The 15,024-nt window shown below is 37.6% G+C and overlaps 1 long non-coding RNA gene across 1 annotated transcript; it reads left to right on the top strand.

The window, feature by feature from the left end:
* Positions 1-11,379: 11,379 nt before the first annotated feature.
* Positions 11,380-13,730, top strand: LOC147826631 (uncharacterized). Its single transcript, XR_015438799.1, has 3 exons — positions 11,380-11,658; positions 11,871-11,964; positions 13,018-13,730. It is a non-coding gene; the product is annotated as an uncharacterized LOC147826631 (long non-coding RNA).
* The last annotated feature ends 1,294 nt before the right edge of the window (positions 13,731-15,024 follow it).

The raw sequence follows: 15,024 nt of genomic DNA, 5'->3' as shown, positions 1-15,024 counted from the left end.
ATGGAGGAAAGGTGGACATGGCAAAATTTGTGAAAGTGTGGCCTTGGGCAAGTTTATTTCTTTGAGCCTGAATTTCTTCATCTGTAATAAAAGAGGACATAGAGGGCCAGGGATTTAGCTCAGTGGTTCTGCCACCTGCCTCGCAAGCACAAGGTCTTGAGTTTGATCCCTGGTACCAAACAAAAAAGAGGACATAGAACTCTTGTGAATATTAACTAGGCTAGTCTAGCATTCATAGTGTACTTGAAACAGTGGCTACATGTGTGCTAAATAAGTAGAGAAGGTGGTGTTGAATGATTCAAGTATGAAAAGCTCTTCCTAACTTCTGCTTTAGCTCTTCATCATCAGGGATTGGCATTTTCCGCAGGAGACCCTCAGGCAATGTTTAATAAAATGAACAGCTGAGTGTGTGTCATTGTGGGACAAGCTTCCCTGTCCCCCTGGGCTGCTATGGTAAAAGGTGCTGTGGAAATGCAGAATCTTCTGGGATAGCCACAGCAGCCCAGTCCCTGCTGGTCTTGTGCCACAGAAACTTGCTGGCTGTTGGCCTGGACTAAAGATGCTATAGTGTGCAGAATATGGGAAAACCAGCCTCCTCTTTTCCTCCGGATTCTTGGCTTTTGATTGTTTGTTTCTCTAAAAAACAAAAAGAACTTTAATGGGTGGGATTAGAGCTTCAACTCTTTCTTTTGGCCTGGTGTGACAGCACATGCCTGTAGTCCCAGCACTCAGGAGGCTGAGGCAGTAGGATCACTGCAAGTTCAAGGCCAGCCTGGACTACAAGTGAGTTCAAGGCCAGTCTGAACTACATAGCAAGACCCTGTCTCAAAAAAGAAAAGAAAAGAAAGAAAAGCCTCCTTTCTTTTGGCCATGAGAGAAAGGCAAGTATATTATGACCAAAAACGATGATAGTTCATAGAGTCTATCTAATGGGATTTGGCCTAGATACTGTTCTTAGGAAAGATCGTGGTTTCAGGCAACAGTAGCCACTTGACCTTTTGGGGAGTGAAACATTATAAACAACTCCCTTCTGTTATCAAATTCATTCTCTCACACTTGAGTGTTAAGAGTTTAAGCATTCATAAATTAAATGGCCAAATAAAAGTGATTGCTTTATATTAGGTTGAATATAAAGAACTTACTTGAGTAAAACAAGAAAGTTAATGAAGGAAAGTATTTCACTGAAATAAAGAAAACACTCTAATTTTAATTTACAGAATCATGGGCAGTGTAATGTTCTCTGCTCAGTGGTGCCATTGCTTTATGCATTCTTACAGTTAATAACTTATTCTAGGCATTAAATCTGTCACATTCCTTTTACTTGGGTTTGCAATGAAGAATTTACAGCAGGAGACCCAGAACTGACCCAGCAACTTGAAAACATAATACAGATATGAGTCCAATTATTCTCCATCTAAATGCTGACACTTGTGCCCTGCATCGATAGGTAACATCTGAACCAGTCATATTTAATATCTGACTCATCACAGCCAATCCAGAAATGAAAGCAAAAGATTATTTCACACCCATTTTCAGAGTAGAGTTCATGAACGAAAGAAGAAGAGAGCATGTCAGCCTGCTCTGTGTAATTTAGATGCTGACATAAAACATTTTTAAAAGTTAGTTAAAGAACAAAATCTGTGTTCCCTCCTGGTGTGTTGATCTTTTCCCCTTTTGAGACTATGTTTGCACTGAAGAAGAAAGAGTTGCTTGTACAAGTTTGTAAAACAAAACAAATCACTTCTGCAGCAGGAATCTATCAGTGGCTTGCTGCTTGGGTCTAAGGGTGCCTGCCAAATGCTCCCATCATTTCTGTTTTTATTCTTTGTAAAACCAGCAACTGACACTACTTAAAATGTTTCCACATAAAAATGTAACTGGATCAAACAGTGACCTTGCAAAGACGGGAGAGTAGAGTGGAGGTTCTTTTGAAAGAAAGATCTGACGGAAAGTTTAGCAGTTGTGGTATAAATAAAAACTACTTTTAATATGGAAGATGAAGTGTTTTATTTATTCCTCTACTGTGGAAAGGAAGAACTAGTTGGGAAGTGGCAGATTGCTAGTGTTTCAACCAATGAGGAAGGAGCCTTTTTCTTTTTGTCCTCAATGTTGAAGGAAGAAAACAAAACCAGAAGTTAAGAGGGTAAGAGATTGATGCAAAACGCATTCACTTCATTTGGTAAAAAATTTAAAGTAAAAGTGAAGTTTCAAGAAACAAATCAATCCTAACACCTACTTTCCTTTTTTGTTGTTTTTATTTCTGTGAGATAGAGTTTCATATGTAGCCCAGGCTAGCCCCGAACTTTCAGTCTTCCTGCCTCAGCCTCCTGAGTGCTGGGATCACAGGTGTGTGCCACCATACTTGGCTAAGACCTACTTTCTTTTATTTGTTCAAAACTAAATTCTATGTGAAAAAAAATCTTCTTAAGGATATATTTGACTTCAAATGGGTTAAATGAAACCAATATATAATGAGACAGATTATTCAGCAATCCCTAAGAAAAAAATTTCATGCCATTGTTTTACATTGTACAAATTAGACTGACTTTTTTCTTATTATTAATGAGAGACTAATTCCCATCCTATCATGATCACAAAAGGGAATAATATAAAGCAATCCAGAATATCCAAAATTTGTAGGAAAAACACAAGAGAAAGCCTCATCAAACTCAGCATGGCAGAAAATATGACCCTCTCCTACAAAACCCACAAACTCTGTGTTTGTATGTATTCATATTTTAATCAGCAGTAAAATATGGCCTGGGAAACACACACTGAAATCTTCACTGAGATCACATTTTAGGGAAGCAGAGGGGTTGGAGGAGAGGGGCTTTCAAATGCTACTTCATGCATCTTCCTTTGGACACACTGTGTAATAGCATTCATGTACCTATCTCTTGAATTTAACAGTAGTTGTTTTGTGGTCTTTGCTTTAGGTCCCCTTCCCTTTTTAAATATTTAAAGATAACATGGTACAGTGGTCTGTGTTTTCTGAACAAGACCTTGAAACTCACTTCCTCAGGTTGTGTGGTTAATGCTCTGGGGGAGACCAGGCCTCTCCTCCTACTTGCTCAAGAGACCACGCCCAGGGCTCCATTTCCCACGGAACCCGCTTCTCTAACAGAAGGGGCGTGGGGTGGGACATTTCTTCAGTTTTTGCTCTGAACAACTCTTGTTCCATGCTTTACATCAAGTAGGTGTTTAAACCTATGTGTGCGCATTTGCATTTCGAAAGCATGGAGAACAGACTGAAGGGAGCAAAAGCAGATGTAGGTAGAAGAGTTAGGGGCTATTTCAGTAGCAAGGGTGCTTGATCTACTTACCTTAAAACAGAGTGCCCTGGAACTGTTGACTTGGTTGAAAAAAAATAATTCCTCCAAAGTCAGGATTTTAGGTTCTTTGAATTTATTGCATATTTCAAAGTGTACAAACACGGTTTGCCAAAACATCAAGTGAAATCATCTGGTGCAGCTACATAGTATCCTTCATTTCAATGCTCTCTAATTAAGCTGTCTCCATGGGCTGAATTCACCTTTTAACAACCACACACCAAGCTCTTTCATTATCATTTGTAGATCTTTTTTTTTTTTTGGTACTGAGGATCGAACTCAGGACCTCGTGCTTGCCAGGCAGGTGGTATGCCGCTGAGCTAAATCCCTGGCCCTATCATTTTTAGATCTTGCATCCACAGTTGCTTTTATATTTACCTTCACATCTGCCAGGAGAAAATTCTCACTACCCAGTTCACTTATCAGTTGCTTTCACAGACCATGAAAGTTTTATCTTGAGCACATGTATGAATTTAAGTGTGAAAGAGGAAGGTCATATATCTTTGGCTTGAAGATACTGTTGATTGTGGAATTCATCATTTTTAAAATATACAGTATATTAAACTATTATGCTGCTCTCTAATCACTTAGATTTAAAAATTTTGTATTTATTGAAAAAGGCTTTAGACTTATTTCTATTTTTTTTTTTTTTTTTGGTGCCGGGGATCGAACTCATGACTTTGCACTTGTAAGGCAGGAGTGGTGCCACTGAGCTAAATCCCTGGCCTTGTATTTTTATCTTTTGAGTCACATGACATTGTCTTGCCAGCTTTTTCTCACTGCATAAAATTTCTTTGATGTATTCTGAAGGATTTGTTAATTTCTTTTGTATGTATTATTTGTTCTATGATGGCCCTTCTGTACTTATCTCAGGAATAAAATGTGGTACAATTGCTATATGCAACTGTGACTATCCTTCCCTAAGGTCCTATGTTCTCAGGGAGGTATAGACTGTGGCTATCGCTCTAATGCAATTATTAGCTATACTAATATCAAATGTACACTTCATTGGTTTGTGTCTGTGCTATTCCACATCTATAATAACGTTTGGATTCAGTGTAAAATCATGGCATAATTTTTGAAGGTATTTTAGAGCTAACTCTGGAAGCCCAGCAGCGTACCTAACTCATTTGGTGTGCTGATGCTCTGAGCAGCAATGACCATATTTATGCATCACAGGTGACAGCTGCTATACCATGGCTGCCACCAGCCAACTGAGATTCAAAGAGCACAATGACTAGAAAAAACCCCAACATACTTTAGTTTTTAGAACAGCTTTAGGTTCACAGTAAAATTAAGCAGCATATTCAGAGAATTCCCATCTATCCCCAGACTACACATATTCTCAAACTCTCCCACTGTTGATACCCTGCTTAAGAGTAGTAGTACACTTATTACACTCAATGAACTCACACTGACTTATCTTCATCATTCAGAGTTCATCATTTGCATTAGGGTTTACTCTTAGTGTACATTCTATGGGTCTGGACAAATGTGTCACATGTATCTACCAGTAGAATATCACACAGCATAGTTTTACTGACCTGGAAAAATCTGCCATGCTCTGCCTCCTTATCCCTCTCTTTAAGCACTGGCAACCAATAATCATTTTGTTATCACTATAATTTTGCCTTTTTAAGAATGTCATGTAGTGAGATTTTACACCATGTAGTCTTCTCACATTAGCTTCTTTCATTCTTTTAGTAATGTGTAATTAAGTTGCCACAATCTCTTTTCATGGTTTGAGAGCTCACTCTTGTTTAGCACTGAATACTATGCCGTTTTCTGGTTATATTACTGTTTATTTATCTATTCATTTACTGAAGGACATCTTGGTTGCTTCCAAGTTTTGACAATTGTGAGTAAAACTGCAATAAACAGCCATGTACAGGTTTTTCTGTGCATATATATTCTTAGCAACTTAGGGTAATACCAAGAAGTGTGATTGTTGGATCATAGAGTGAGAGCATGTTTAGTTCTGTAAGAAACTGCCAGGCTGTTTCCAATGTCACTGAACCATTTTGCACTCACACTAGCAATAAATAGCAGTTCTTGCTGCTTTAAATTCTGTTACCATTTAGTATTATCAGTGTTTTATGTTTTGGATATTTTAATGGGTGTATAGTGGTTCCTCGTTGTAGTTTTAATTTTAACTATCTAATGACATATGTTGAACATCTTTTTGTATACTTATTTGCCATTATTATGTTTTCTTTGGTAAGATATTTACTCAGGCTTTTTGCCTATTTTATTTATTTTTCCTTTTGTGGTGCTGAAGATTGAACTCAGGGAGGGTCTCATACATGCTAGCAAGTGCTCCACCGTTGAGCTAAGTCTCCAGCCATTTATGCCATTAAGTTACCTATTTATTATTTTTGAGTTTTACGAGTTCATGTTATATTTTGGATAATAGTTTTCTATAAGGTTGTTTTGGAAAATATTTCCTCCAAAACTGTGTCTTGGGGGACTTCTGGGAAGATGTCAGAATAGTGAGCAGCAGAGAAACAGCCTCTTAGATATTTGGAATCCAGATGCTAGAATATAGGGGAAGAGAAGGAAGAGGGAAGTAGGTTCCTGGGACCCAGCAAGGATATGAAGGAAGAATTGGAGCCCACAGGGAAAGCAAAGAGAGGGACCACAATGCAAAGAGGGAGGTGGCAAGTGGCACTTTCTCCCTGAGCCCCAGCTCATGGCGTGGGAGGAGCAGCTTGGACGCGCAGACCCACAGTGACTGCTGGTGACCCCAGAGGCCTCAATAGGGAAACGCACCAGTGGAATGGAGCAGTGAACACGTCAGACTGGAGGAGCCAGTGACTTATTCAGATTCAGACACCCTGAGGAGAGGGCAATTGGCTGGTTGCCATTTTGGCTAGGGGCCAACTGAACTCAGACCTCAGAGCAGCTGCAGGTTGGCTCCATCTAGTGGCTCCCAATGTCAGGGTGAGGTGCAGTCCAGTTCAAGAAAGCAGGGGGTTAGGAAGCTGAGTTCATGCTGTCAGGGGCCACTCAGAGTGTTGTGGGTTGAATGACTTGGGTCCCAGACTTAGGGAGAAACCACAAGCAGCCTGAACTTCAGTGGCACTAAAGGCACAGGTTTGCTAGTATTATCCACCACTGTTGTAATTCTACTGCTGGCTTGCTGGGATCAATCAACATGGATCTGGGCTCTGTCTGCTCCTCTGTCAACCAGTGACAGTAGAGACACACTCTGAAGTGAACTTTTTTTTTCTGCTTTTCATCTTTTCTTTGCTTTCTTATTTTCTTCTCTTTTTCTTGATTGTTTGCTCTTGTTTTTATATGAGTATGAATATTGCTTCTAGTTTTTGTTTTGTTTGTTCTGTTCTTGTTTTTATTTCTTCTTACTTTCTTTCCCTTCTGTCTTCTTCACCAGTTCGCAAAGCTTGTGTAATCTTCCTTTGTCCTCCAGCCTTGCTTCTAGTCCCTTTCTCTTCTTCTATTTTTCCCACTAATTCCTTTTAAATGTTCTCCCTTGAGGGTAAAAATCACCAAATTGAGGGGATATTTACTGTATACAATTTTCTGGTTTGTTTTAGATTTTGTTGTATAACTAAAAACCCTTATTTATATGGTTAAGGGTGGTAAATTAATAGTAACCACAGTTTGTCATTTTCTATGCTGTTTGATAATATTGTTATCACTGATTTTTCTGCTTTAGCCAAGATGACACAATTGTTCTAACCAGTTGTTGTGATTATCTTCCCACAGAGTGGGAAAAAAATTTTGCCTGCTGTTCTTCAGACAAAAAACTAATATCTAGAATATATAAAGAACTCAAAAAATCAGACCCTCCAAATTTAAAGTCCCAATCCAAAAATAGGCATCTGAAATGGATAGACACTTCTCAGATGAAGAAGTAGAAAAGGCAAATGAATATATGAAAAAATGTTCAACATCACTGGTCATTTGTGAAATGCAAATTAAAACAATGCTGAGATTCTGTCTCACTCCAGATAGAATGGCTGCTATTAAGAAATCAACCAATAACAAATGCTGACTAGGCTGGGGGGAGAAAGGAGCCCATCTCCACTGTCAGTGCAAATGTAGACTGGTGCAACCACTGTGGGACTCGGTGTGGAGATTCCTCAAAAAACTAAAACTAGAGGTTCCCTTTGACCCAGCTATTCACCTGCTGGGTATCTTCCCCAAAGAATTAAAAGCATCATGCCACAGTGATATATGCACATCCATGTTTATAGCAGCAGAGTTGTAATAGCTAAATCTTGGGAACAGCCCAAATGCCCATTAACTGATGACAACCAAGAACATGTGATTTTTTTTTTAAATACAAATGACTACTACCATAAATGGAGTACTACTGCCATAAAGAAGGATAAACTTGAGACATTTCTAGGTAAATGGATACACCTTGAGTCCATACTCTTAAGTGAAATAAATTGGAGTCGTGTGTTCAAATATTGCATGGTTTCTCTGGTGTGAGAAATTGAAAGGGTAAGTAAGGAGTAAAATGTATAATAAATAGGAAGAAAATGTTCAAATGGAAAAGGGGGAGGGAGGATGAAAAAAAGGGAAGGGACAGAGAAAAAGAGAATAGAAGAAAAAATAAAAACAAAACTTTTGTAAATAAGGAGGGGAAAAGGGGTTGAAAAGAAGGGGAGGAATGGGAAAAAAAGCAGAATCAAAATATATCCTGTACAGGTACAAATTCCCTGTGATGAGTGTGATCATTATATATGTCTAAAATGTATCAATAAAATTAATTAAAAAATAAAACAAATAAAACTGTCTTTTTCCCACCCTTTCAAGGACCCTCATGATTTTAAAACTAAATTTCAAATATGTGGTCCTGCATTTTTATAGTAATATGAAAACACACACATTTAGAATCAGTGAACTATATTAATTTATGCAAAAGTCTTAATGAATCACAAGCTTGATCAAGAGAAAAGGTTTAGCTTTTTGTTTATCACCAAAATTGGACAACACAAGGCTTAGCATAATAGTAATTCAATTTCCCAAATCATTACTCTGTAATCATGAGCCACATATAACAGGAAGGAATGTATTAGGAATAAACACAAAATTCTGCTAAGCTCAAACAAAACAAAATAAGGCTAAAAGTATAAGATAGAGCAGAAGTAATATATCATGCATTTGTATAAAAGTGTTAAAAATTAGCCATAAATCAATGATACCTGGTAACCACCATAAAGTTTTTAAAAAGAGAAAAAAACAGAACAATTCTCTTTTGTGATAATTGAAATCATAAAAGAGAAAGTTCTCACTGAGTTAGAAAATATCCTGAAAATTTAAAATTTCTTATAAAGAATGCAATGTTTATAATGATAAGACTAAACAGACAAACAACAACCTCATCTTTAAATTGTAAACTCATACTTAGCCCTTACCATAAAAAATACTTAATTTATGATGCACAAATGCTCAGTTCACATTTTCATTTCATGTTTCCTCTGGGGCATGTATCTATTGAGTGGATACCATCCCTCTTTATTTTTACTGAAATGTAGAGTGGAAATGGTGCAAATTAAATGCACATATGATGTAGCTCTACTGTAAATTTTAGATTCATGAAGAATAACTTGCACAGGGCAGGTGAAGATCCTATACTATTTCCTGCTAGTTATTCTGCATCTGGAACATCCTGTCCAGTCCTATGTGACCAAGAGTTGTCCACAAATGCATATAGCACAGTACTATTCATAAGAAATTGTCCTGACAACCTAACTGTGGTCTATTAAGAAGAGGGATGCTTACCTTGGAAAAGGCAGCTTGCAAGCTGTCTTCAAATATTTGGAAGGCTGTCCTATTGAAGATAGATTAAATTGAAGATACATTCTCCTGAAGTCAATGCAATACTCCACATGGAGTCAACTCATACAGAGCTTAGTGGGAAGATGACCTCTTTATTTTGGGGGACTGGAAATGTGAACCGAAGATTGAAGTTGCTTTTAGGTAGTTACATCACAGGATCAGCTCATGACACATCTCAATCAACAAAAAGCTCAATTCTATCAAGATTTTTTTTTCAAGACAAAGCTGCCCAATTTTGTGAAGGGAAAGTTAAAATTTGCACTTTAGTGAAGATCTTATAGTTCTCTTTTTAAGTGTAGTTTTATTGTCTTTGCCCTTCAATTTTAGTCTAGTGAGGAATTTATTTATTTATTTGGTTTTGTAATAGTAGTTGTCTATATTACTCTCCTGTTTCATTTTTTGTAATCCCAAATAAGGCACAATTGCTCTGTACTTCCCATCCAAGGTGTTGAAGAGAATTTCTGAACAAGATGGAACTATGTGCAAGGTAACAAAGGACCCCTGAGAACTCCCTGCCATTTAATGAAACTCTAAATTAATGTTCTCCTCCATTTTGTCTATTAAAGTACCACAAAATAAAAATACACCACCCCTATGGCTTTTTATTTTAAAAAAAGAACCAAGTGAATACTACTATTGAAAATTAAATCAGCCTTATTTCTTATGAATTATTCTTAGTACAACCATTCTGGCTAATTCTTATTATTTCCTAAATAGTTTCAAATTATTTCAATGTCCTAAATACTTTTTGCTAGATAGTTTTAGATTAATTTTATGTTTTTAAATTTCTGGGATATATTTTTATCTTTCTTTAAAAACTTGGTAGATTTTTCCAGTTTCAACTCATATGACATCTCTCCCAGGTTCTGTGATTCTTCAGGAATTGCTGACAGGCACTGCACAAATGCATGCGAAGGGTCTTTCAGGTTCCACAGCTGTGATTTGTTTGAGCTTAGTCATCTAAACTTAATCAAAGCAGCTGAATTATTACAGGGATCATGCACAGAGGTTAATTTGTAATCAGTGTACAAAATGAAACTTGTGTACAGCCAAAAGAACACTTAAATTGCTCACATAGAAGATGATGTCAATGTGGAATTTGTATGCATTTGATATGAATAGATATATATAGTATACTGTTATGGCTTGTGTGTAGATGTCCCTCCCAAAGACTCATGCAGTCATAGGTGGGGTTTTTTCAGAGGTGGCTGAATCTAGAGTTTGTTACACTAGGATTGATTCATGGCACAATTCTAGGATCAAAGGTGTTTCAATGAAGGGTGTGAGTGCTACCTGCCATAATCAACCTGACAAGATATGCCTAGAAAGAACTGTGGTCACCCCATGTTGCTTTGCTACCTTCTGCCCACCATGAACTGTTTCTTCTCTGTGATACTACTCTGCCATGCCACCCTGCCTTGGAGCCAGCATATTATGGACAGAAACCTCTACAAAGGTTTCAGCTAAATAAGCCTTTCCTCTCTTAATTTGTGAGTGTTAAGTATCTTGTCTCAGCATGGAGAGAAAAGTAACTAAGATATATACATAATAATATACAGTATAAAATAGTTTCTATGAAAAAAAATACAATGCACACACTATTTAGAGCCAAGGCTCACTGAGGGGCTTTCATGTCAGGCAAACTGCTGAGCTTGAAGTGAACTGAATAAATAAGGGTGGCAAATTTGTCCATTTTTAATTTCTCAGAATTCACATAATTGCATTCTCATGAATAAAATATCTTTGTAATTCCAGTGTAACTTTTCTTGAATGTTGGGTTTTATTTCTTCCTCAGGCACCACATTTATGTTTGGTCTGATAGAGTAATGCGTACAATAAATCTCAAAGGGTAGAAAATTAGAATATTTGGTAACCATGAATCAAAAAAGAATCCTCCATGCCCTGGTGGCAAATACTATTTTCAATTGCATTTTCCTCCTTAAATTTGCTCTGAATTATAACACGAAGGCTCCATCATTCTGGTATCGTGTTGTTCTCTGTTTTAACACCATCTATCCTGTTGTTCACACTTCAAATCCTTTCTAGTAAAAAGCATTTCCTCCAGCTGAAAGATAACACAAAGAAATAACCTGTATCCCCAGTCTTTTGATTTTCTTGGTGGTATGGTAGCAGAAAGTATTATAAAACAAAGGTCCTGAAATTTTGCTTAGAAGGAAAGAGCCCAATGCTCAAAACTTCCAAATAGATTCAAAATTGGAGAGCCCTGTATCAAATTCTACTTCAGCAAAGAAAAGTAAAACCTTGAGATAATTTAGGTAAACACTCTTTTCCCATGTCCCTCTCCCCCAAGCTATTAAGAACAGTATTTAAAATCAAATCCAACCCAAGAAGCTTGGTTTTCTCCTATTCACTGTTCCCACTGTGCAGGTGGGCCCTGAATTCTCATGCAGAGATGAAACAGAGAAAGTGAATTTGTCTGCCTGGGCACTGTCCCCAAGAGGCGAAATAACGTTACCTAAAGCAAAGCCTGGACTGTACTAGCGAACACTACACCAAGGTCAGTGTGGACTTCAGATGTATTCAATTTCCTTTGGCAAATAAGATCCAGTGACATTAAAGCTGGTTGTATTTGGGGGCGGTGGGATAGGTGGGCAGGAGTGAGTGTGGGTAAACCATCACTTTTAAAAGGGTCAGTACAGCGGGAAAGAGGCAATAGAGAAAAACCCGCTGTGAAGTATTTCATTTTTGTGATTCTTTAACAATTTACAGAAGCAGTGGCACATAAGGGAAGTTTCCTTCTCTTTGGGGAATCATAAATAAAATAGTGGTGTAATCAAAGGACAGAAGAAAACAGAGACTTCAGGTATTTAATTCTTATTTGCCTCCTTTTCCATTATGTATGACTCCTGGGCAGGCGGAGGGTCACAGAACACAATAACTCAGCCTGACCCTGCCTGCCAGACTTCCAGATTCTGAGCCTGCTGCTCTATTTACTGCTATTTGGTGAATAGATAATGGTTTGAAAAGGCCTTCAGGAAAAAAAGTTGGCAAGATTTCTGCTGGATTACTATTAGAACTTGTTCATTTCTCTGGTCAATAGTCCCTCTCCAGTTAGGGTCTCCACCTTGTCCCCAGAGAGCCAGTGCGTCAGCGGCGGATCTTCCACTTCGAGGCCTGGGGGGAGGCTGGGGGTCCAGAGTGGGCGACTTTACGGCCTCCCTGCAGTTTTGGGACGGCCCTGGGTTTGTTAGAGCCCGGTTCCTCCCACCCCTGGCCTGGAGTCTGAGATGTCAGCGGTATTATCCTGGTCTATAACCAGTGAAGCCAGAGTCAGTGCGGAATGAATGGGATGTACTGTTTATCAGCATCTGCTGGCTCCTGGGAAGAAATAGAATGTGCGGAGAGGAACGGCTAGCCAGCTGAACTCTGCAGGAATGATCAGATGATGGGAAACTCAGGAATATTCAGAAACCGGAGATGGATAAACACCTTCTGGGTGGGTTGTCACCCCTCTCTCGTGAATTACAATTCTAAATTCTCTCCTGTTGGAAAATACTTCAACGCTCCCCAATTTAGTCTTGTAAAAATGCTTCAGAAACAAACGTCCACACATTTCTCTCCATGGGATCCTTTGCTAATAAATACTGTATGCAGCACAATGATGTAACGACATACGTTTGTGCCTCTGAGCCTTCTGCTTTGATTGAAAAGCAGTGATAAATTACCATATAAGTAATTACTAGAAGCCTAGGCCCTTACAGTGGTATTAGCAATCCATTTGCCAACCATAATTTGATATTATTAAATTTTAATTTGAATTATTAAAATAAAATGTTTTAGGATTTAGTAATATTTTCTAAATTCTCTCAATATTACTCAACATCTTGTTACAGCAAAAGGTTTTATTCTTTTATAGACTCATCTCTATTTGGATTACAGAAATGAAGTGCAAAATTGTACATTGAGGTAAGTCAGTGGTGGGGATAAATCTAAAAAATATGTTTCAGGGCCAGGGATTTAGCTCAGTGCTTTCACTGCCTGCTGCACAAGCGCAAGGACCTGAGTTCGATCCCTAGTAGCGAAAAAAATAAATACAAAAAATAAAAATAAAAATAAAAAGTATGCTTTAGCATTAAAGGTAAGCATTCATGAGTATGAACCAATAAAAAAATTTGTAAGGATGTGGAAGGCTTTGAAAGCTAGCTAATATTTATTTCAATCACAATTAGCGATGAAAAAAATGATTTAAGTGTTTGGGTCAAAGTTTCAGTTTTTGACATTGTCACATAATCCCCCAAGTTTATTAGGATGACAGGATCATATAATTTATATTCAAAGTATTTTCCAAGTAAAAATTAAGAAATTTGTGTTAATAAAATGTCATGCATTTTCTGTAGATATAATAGAGATTATTTCTGTAGTTCTCAGTTTAGAATTCCAATTGGAAGAGAATCATCAGTTATTATCCCTCAATTGGATGGAGGTCAAGAAGCAGCTAGGCCTAGACACTTGTGACTGGACCAAATCACAGATATTTGGAACTATATTTAGCAGATTTGCTGTTATTCCAGTGAGGCAGGGAGTGATGGGCCAGTGAGAGTAAAGACAGTGAGACATTTAGGTAGAGTGCAGGCCCACGCACATTCACAAGGCCTGGAGAGAGCCTGCTCCTGAAGTCCAACCCTTGGTGCCCTAGTGGGCTCCTCTCAGTTCCAGCCCCGGAAATTAACATCAGTGGTATGAGTTAACCATATACCACATATGTTGAAGATTAACCTTATGTTGAGATCTAAAAACTGTAAGTATAGCCTTGAGCATTGATTAGTTTATCAATGCACTTAATATTTAATTTTCTTCTCCACCATGTTAAACAACAAGAGTCTTTGGTTAAATAAATAAAATGTTTAAGAAAAATAAAATTAATGCTGTTTTGGGAGAGTTGATAACAACTTAATGTGGGAAAAATGACTTTATGACATAGTTGGTTTTTTTTTTCCACTAAGCTACTTTGGTAGCTGTTCTCTAATGCTCACATATTGTGGGGTAGAGAGCAAGTTGACTTCAAGTCACACTTTTGTAGTTATAAATTTATTTAATTTGTTCTATTATTTTTTACCATACCAGTATAAGCAAGTTAGTGGCTTAAGAAATAATTTTTAAGTGATTGAAAATTTCTTCCTTAATGTCCTACAATATTCAGATATAAATTGAGGATCTCAATCAAGGATCTCATCAATGTTTTTTCAATGGTCTAAAAAGAAAAAAGTGGGGTTGTGGCTCAGTGATAGAATGCTTGCCAAGTGTGTGTGAGGACCTGGGTTCAATCCTGAGCAACGAAAAAACAAAAACAAGTCAGAAATGTATTGGTTAGCAGTAAATGGCTGATGGAAGATCTTTGAGGAGTTTTGAAGTGAAAAATGCTGTCTTTCAACTGGTTGATTTCATGGTCATTTGCACCCACTGTTTTACCCCAGAGCTGCCTGGAACAAGTGAATTTCACCCATGCATTTTTCTCTCTTCAGCACAATTGCCACAACAGTTCCTCAAATACAAAGATGCAGCCCCAAGTTTACAGATGCTCTCAGTATTTTCCATTCCTGTTTTATTATTCTTTGGGAGGAGCCATACTTAGTCTTTTTATTTTAAATTATTTTATTGGTACATTTTAGGTATACAATATAATGACATTAATCATTGGAAATTTGTACCTTTACATAATCTCTCTTGGTTCTTATTTTTTCCCCCTTACGCTGCCCTCTCTTCAACCCCTCCATCCCTCCCTATTTACAAAGACTTTGTTTCCATTTTTAATTTTCTCATATTAATTTCATTCCCTTCTTTCCTTTCCCTTACTCCTCTCACTTCTTCCCTCTTGTCACTTTTCTTCCTATTTGACAAACTATTCGGTATTTACACATATGTG

This window comes from Heterocephalus glaber, unplaced genomic scaffold, assembly GCF_053883595.1.
Source record: "Heterocephalus glaber isolate CG9 unplaced genomic scaffold, H.glaber_assembly_v1.0 deba00001463, whole genome shotgun sequence".
Lineage (NCBI taxonomy): Eukaryota > Metazoa > Chordata > Mammalia > Rodentia > Bathyergidae > Heterocephalus > Heterocephalus glaber.
This window is presented reverse-complemented; position numbering and strand designations above follow the sequence as displayed.